Genomic DNA, 7,500 nt, shown 5'->3' with positions numbered 1-7,500 from the left:
AAGTGTGTTGCATGGCTCAGCTGAATGGTAATCAAGTCTTGCATCGCTCTATGGTGCATAGGGCTCGGACACTGCTGAGAACGGTTCAACAGAAATCTTGCTGAGGAGGTTGAAGGCCATTTCTTGGTAAACGACCTTCGCCCTGCCTACTAAGCCCTGAGAAAGCTGAACTCTAAGCCCTCCTCACAGATGACTGCAGTCTGATCAACGGATGGACGGATCATCTCTGATCATGTTGGGGTTCGTGAACATTGGGCTGAGTATTTTGAGCAGTTGTACCAGGTGGACCCTCCAACAGTTGGCTTGGATGCAAGCGATGTCACAGTGCCTGTGCCGGACCCACCCATCAGCAAGGAACCTCCTACACAAACAGAGGTTAGGATGGTGATTTTCATGCTGAAAAGTGGGAAAGCTGCAGCATATGTGATATCCCTGCTGAACTGCTAAAGGCTGGGGGTAAACCTATGGCTCGGGGCCTGCATACAGTCCTGACTGCTATCTGGCAGTCTGGTACAATTCCCCCTTACCTGCTGAGGGGCGTGGTCATCCCTCTCTGGAAGGGGAAAGGGGATCGTTGGTATTGTAGCAACTACCGTGGCATTACACTGCTCAGCATACCAGGCAAGGTTCTCGCCCACATTTTTCTGAAACGGATCTGCAACCACCTACTGAGGCATCAGAGACTGGAGCAGTCTGGATTTACTCCTGGCAAGTCCAGAATAGACCATATACTAGCACTTCGAGTAACTGTGGAACGCCGTTGTGAGTTTGGTCGTGGGTTGCTTGCAACCTACATCGACCTCAAGAAGGGGTTTGACTCGGTGCATCAGGAATTGCTATGGGAGATCCTGAGACTCAGGGAAATTCCGACACAGATTATTGGCCTAATTTAGTAAACCCCTTTATACTGGTACTGAAAGTGCTGTAAAGTGTGGTAGGGGTCTGTAAAACTTCTTCCTGTTAAATTTCAGGGGTGAAGCAAGGCTGTGTCCTTGCACCAACACTTTTCAACATCTGTATGGACTGGATAATGGGCAGAGCTACTAGCCAAAGTCAGTGTGGAGCAACACTAGGCAATAACAAGGTCTCTGACCTTGACTTTGCCGACATGTTGCTATCCTATCTGAGTCATTGGAGTCACTGGTGGCAGCTCTTGATGCATTTAGCAATGAGGAGAAGCCCTTTGGCCTAGAGGTCTCCTGGACCAAGACCAAGATTCAGGACTTTGGGGACCTGTTAGGGGAACCCGTTCAGTCGATCCATGCTTGCGGTGAGGACGTCGAAGTTACAGAGAGTTTTACATACCTTGGTAGTGTAGTCCATATCTCTGGGCTGTCAGACCAAGCAGTCAGTAGACAGATTGGTCTGGCAATAGGAGCAATGAACTCAATCAACAAGACCATTTCGGTACGTATGCAGAAAGACCAAACTGCGTGTCTTCAAGGCCTTGATACTGCCAGTTTTGCTTTATGGAAGTGAAACCTGGATGCTATCCAGTGCCTTGGAGTCTTGTCTTGATGCCTTTTGAAACAAGTGCCTTCGCCGGATCATAGGGTACAGTTGGCAGGACCACGTGTCCAACTGGCAGTTACACCGTGAGACTGGCATGGGACCTATTACTTGCATAATCAGGGATCGCCAACTCAGGCTATATGGGCACCTAGCTCATTTCCCTGTGGATGACCCTGCCCATCAGGTTGTTATATATAAATATATATATTTATATATATACATATAATATATATACACATATATATCTATATATATATATATATATATATATATATATACATATACATAAAAAAAAAAATTATATATATATACATATATATATATATATTATATATATATATTATTATATATATATTATATATATATATATTGTAGCAGCACGACCCCACAACCCGAAGTTCAGCGTAGTTTCCCAAGTTAGATCACATCAGGTCCACAGCCATGTCTGCGCTCATTGGACAGTGGGCTCCCCTCGTTCCCTGCGCGCTTACACAGCGCTAGTGTACTTAAGCCACAGAGCCCAAAACAAGATCGCTCAGTGCACATCGAGCAGCTGATCTTCAAGGATTCTCCTCTCTTCTCTTCCTGCAGTGAATCGAGCCTTACTAGGGCGATTCAGAGCGAAGGGAGGACCGTACCGGCAAAGGCGCTTGACGGGGCGCAGCAGGTGGCGCCAAGCCAGATAATGCCAAGAGAGCCACTATAACCTCTCGGTCTTGAGGCTTTTGCATGATGTACCGCGCCCGGCCCAAAGCAATTTCGGCCTCAGCTCTTACACATTATCGGACGGTGACGCGCCCCCCCCTTGTTTGCTGCCACGATGCTATGTGCTTGCATATAGCTTCGTGCCCTCTAGCCTATTCTTTCCTATACGAATTTTCGGCATTAGGATAACTCTGTGCACACCTTCTGGTGAACTGGACCCCATCTTCAGGCGCGTGCTCGGACATGGGCAGACCTTTACCTCCCGCAGGGGAGGGTGTGTCTGGGGGGCCTTAGAGGGCCTGCCTTACAGTGTGCATAGAGTTGCCATTCTGTTTGCTAGGTACTGGTCTGGCAGACCATCTGATGACTGCCACTCTCTCTTTTTGAATAGGAACGATAGGCAGGTAGGAGCCCCCCACTTTGTCAGGCTCTCAGCCTGGTTCTGTCTAAAGAGCTGCCGCTAGACAGAACACTAACTTCCCGTCCTGTGCTAGGATGTGCCTGGATAAAAGTTAGCTTCTCTCCCTCACTGTGATGAAATAGTCTGTGGTTGGCTGTTTCAGAGGGATGAAGGAACTCACTGGAACAGGTACAGGACCTCTCTTCTCTCACTGAGGTGAAACAGCTTTTGGGTGTTTCAGAGAGAAGAGGGATTTACTTTAAAAATCCGTCCCATAGGAACTGCCTGGATAAAAGTTAGCTTCTCTCCCTCACTGTGATGAAATAGTCTGTGGTTGGCTGTTTCAGAGGGATGAAGGAACTTACTGGAACAGAGGTACAGGACCCCTCTTCTCTCACTGAGGTGAAACAGCCTTTGGGTGTTTCAGAGAGAAGAGGGATTCTCTTTAAAAACCTGTCCTGCCATAGGAACCGCCTGGAAAGAAGATAGCTTCTCTCCCTCACTGTGATGAAATAGTCTGTGGTTGGCTGTTTCAGAGGGATGAAGGAATCTTTCTGGAACAGGTGCAGGACCCCCCTCTTTTCTCATTGAGGTGAAACAGCCTTTGGGTGTTTCAGAGTAAAGAGGGATTCACTTTGAAAAAAGGTACAGGTCCTCTCTGAGGGATGGAGAGGAACTGCCTGGAAAAAGTGAAAGAACTCCCTTCCTTACTGAGGGAGGAGAAAAAGTGTTCCCAACAATGATGGCAGCCTTGTGCGCTGGGAGACAGGAGTCCTGGAGGTTGAGCAATGCCGTGTGCGAGTATGCCCTGCGGCTAGCAACACACCTCTTTGGTCCTCTATTCCAGCAAGACAGGCGGCCTGATCCAGGCCCGGTCAGGTCAATCGGCTGGTCTCCCTTGGGAGGCTAGGGTCAAGCAGTCATGCTGCCGTTGGAACTCACACCGTCCGAGTGTGCCACTGCAAACGGCGAATTGGTTTGCGTATATCCACTCATCACCCCTGTTGCTGTTAGAGATTGGTTCTAACACTCACCTTCTCCTTGTTGGACTCCGTGGTGGGTGGGGGCGTGAGTGGATGAAGCACTGTCTAAATACATGGAAAATAAAACTAAAAACCCCCCACAGACAGATGCTGATGTTGACGACTCATGCAAGGCCCAGACCAGGGCAGCCACCCTGAAGCCATACGTGCCTCCGGGTGGCAAAAGAAAACCCTAAGCACAGGATGACACTGTCACACCTGCTGCCAAGATGGTGGACAAGACAGAAAAAACATTTAAAAACATGTCTGTCTACCAGATTGTCCAACAGATGGACTCCCGTGCTGGCCCCTCCAGGCCAGCACCTCAGCCAGGAAGGTCTCTGAGTACCCCTCTGACGACCCCCCTGACCGAATCGGGAGCACCAGCTGAACCAGCCGAAACAGCTGGTGCGCCCACGAGCAAGCCCTAAAGCCGAAAGGGCGGGCCGAAACGACCGAAGTGTCTGTAGCAAGGCACACAACACCGAGGTGTGCATTAAGGCTTACAAAGAGGAAAAGAAGAACACAACAGCTAAAAGTCGTAACTGTGCCAAGAGGCATCACGCCTGGATCCTGGCTTGCTCTGTCAGGAAAGAGGCGGCCCTCAAACGGCAAGAGGTTGCTAAGAAGCCCCCCTAGGCACATATGTCTGGGGGAAGAACAAAAACGAAAAGGCCTCCCAACCTCCAAAGAGGAAGGAAGCCGCCCCCCAAGCCGAAACCGGAGATCTCCGACAAACACGAGTTCCCCAAAATGAAACAAGTGCAGAATAATCACAGGAAGAAAGGTCCTAACAGCACGACAACGTCCTCCCCAAAAGCAGAAGACATCCTCCTCGATGAGGGGGACATGTCGATCCTGCTGACTGCTGTAGTCACAGCAGTGGCAACAGCCTTGGGAAGGACGAGTGAAGAGGCGGATAAGGCAGTCGTGGTCGCCATGACGGCATTGACCAAGTCTGTCGCAGCCCAAAAGGGAAGGAAGCTGGAAAGGGCCAAAACAGCCCCATCCTCTCCCTCACCCCAGGACGAGACTCCCCTCCCCACTCCAACCCAGGCCATGCCCTCTCAGGCAGAGCCTAGCCAGGCTGTTTCAATGCCAGAAACCGAATCAGAACAAGCTGACCCTGCCCGGGCAAGGCCAGCAAAGAGCAATGCAGAAACAGCCTGGCCAGAGGAAAGCCCAAACACACAAAGTCAGAGCTACCAAAGGCTCTCCACCCCCCAGTGGATCCAGGGATAGCCTGACAGCCAAAGAAGACCCCTCATGCAGCGAGGACTTCGCAATGGAGTTGTCAGACTCCGAAACTAGTCAATCCAAATACGTCGATGTCTCTGATGTAACTATCATCTAGTAACATCATGGCACGCAATCTAAGCATTCTGCAGTGGAACATCTATGGCTTCTCCACAAGGAGTGCCATCCTCCACGCAATAGTGTGATCAAGGAGCATTGACATTGCCATGCTTCAGGAGACATTAACAGTGGAACCTATTCGCTTCTCTGGGTATCATGTCTTCATGCTGCCACGTGCTGATGGCAAGCGAGGCCTGATCACCCTTGTCAGAGCAACGATTCCCTGCTCCGCAATAGCCAATGCACCGCACTGTGATGTTGAATTTCTTGCCGTCGAGATTCACCTGGTTGGGGGTCCCCTGAAATTGTACAATGTGTACAGCCGGCCATACTGTAGTACGTAAGATATCAGCCAGGTCTGTGCTTCTGCAGCACACGACCGAGTGATCATAGGGGGAGACTTCAATGCACACCACCACATCCTGGCTCCCTGCAGGGCACCGGATGTGGCTGGCCATCACATAGCCAACGTGCTTGAGACATTCCCCGAGATCGCTCTCCTCAATAACCAGGAGCCAACGCATGTCAGAGGAGGAGTCCTAGACCTCACCCTAGCCACTGCGAATTCGAGAGGATTGGCTGGCGTGTCGATGAGACCGTCACTAGTGACCATTACAGCACTATAACTACCCTCATGGATAGTGGCCCAGCCGAAATGCCACGACCGAATCCAAGATGGAAAACAGACAAGGCCAACTGGCAGGCGTTTCAGAACGCCTTGGCCCACTGTCTGAGAAACAAAGAAACCCACACAAAGCGAAACATGAAGTGTACAAGTCAGACTTGTAAAAGCCATTGATGAGGCAGCCTGACCCTACCCAAAACTCGGCCTGGGTCCAGGAGTCACAAAGAACCCCTGACAACCTAGCCCTCCTAAAGGAGGCTGTCAGGGATGCCAAGGAAACTGCCAACAGAGTCAGGCAGGAAAAGTGGCTGGAATGGTGTGAGTCCTTCGACCACCATACCACCCTCTCAGAGCTATGGCAATGGGTCAAGCAAGCTACCAGCCACTCAACCCCGAGATGCACGCACCATGATCCCCAGTCAGAGGTGAACAGACTGGTGCATGAGATCTCTGTGAGAACAAGTAGCAACAACCTGCCAGCCGAACTGAGGGCAAGACAAGAACGCCTACAACCAGACAGACTTTCTCATATCAGAGAAAGGGCAGCCGAACCTTTATAGATAGACGTTATCTTTTCTCTGAGGGAACTAAGAAATACATATAAAACCAGTTGCAACACAGCCCTGGGCTCTGATGGGATCTCGTACCCCATCATTTCCCACCTGGGACTAGTAGGTAAGCTTGCAATCCTGCAACTCATCAACAAGTCCTGGGAAACTTCCACTCTACCCCAGAGACAGCGAACAGCTTACTGCCGGTAAACAAGGTTGGACAACACTCCGCACTCTAGGTTCCGCCGTTTTCTTTTCTTTCCTGGTTACGTTTCTGGCTAGAGAAAACGATTCTCGGAATTACGGAGACTATCGTAGTTTTCATTATTATTTATTGGACATAAATAATACCATTGAAGCATTATTTGTGTTCATCATAATATTATAATTTTAGGTTGATTGGAAATGTTTTTACCATATAACATTTATTATGCTTAAACCAAAATACATTTATAAAAAAATTATAAAAAAAATATACAAAATATGGAACGATACTTAAGTAGATACCATACGATACGAAAATAAAGCTTGTTATATACATCTAGAATATAAATACATACAAATGCATTTAACAAATACGTTTATTTAGCAAAACATAAAACCAGATCCTTGTCTGGGCTATACTTATTAGTAATGGCATATTCACTTATATTAATAAGTGCTCGAACAGTTTCTGTCTTTAGACAGTTACGTTCTTTCCTTTTTATTCTATTCATTTTTGAGAATAGACGTTCAACGTCAGCATTGGATGTCGGTAGAGAGAGGACCTCGAGTGCAAATTTGGCTAAGCATTCAAATTTTCGTTTCCCATTATCATCAGTTATTTTCATAATGTATTTATAAAAATCTTCGGCATTAGATGAAACCTCATCAATGTCTTTGAACTGATGCCACCGAATACTGCGCCATTGGTCATCTGCCATTAATTTACAGTAGGTATTTATGCGGGGGACCTCATTCATTCATTCATTCATATTTTTTCTAAAAGTACTTTGTACAAATCAGTAATTTGGCCATGAAGGAAATGCAGAGTCTGCGATTTAGACTGAAACAAGAGATTTACTCTATCCAAGTGAGGCAGGATGTAGTTCATGAAATTTAGATAAATGAAAATGTAATGATCTTTTAGTGCCATGTGAATTTTTTCAACAGCAATCAACCTCTCTTCTTCAACTATGTTAGAAAAATAAGTTTAAGAGGTTTTCCACTGCTCCAGAACTCGAGATACGGCGCTGTGGAGAGATAACCACCTGGTAGCACATGGATGGAGTAATTTGTGAGGCTTGATATTGCAAAACAGTTGATATTCTTTAAATTCATACTTTCTTT

This window comes from Penaeus monodon, chromosome 40 (assembly GCF_015228065.2).
Source record: "Penaeus monodon isolate SGIC_2016 chromosome 40, NSTDA_Pmon_1, whole genome shotgun sequence".
NCBI lineage: Eukaryota > Metazoa > Arthropoda > Malacostraca > Decapoda > Penaeidae > Penaeus > Penaeus monodon.
Note: the sequence above shows the minus strand (reverse complement) of the source record.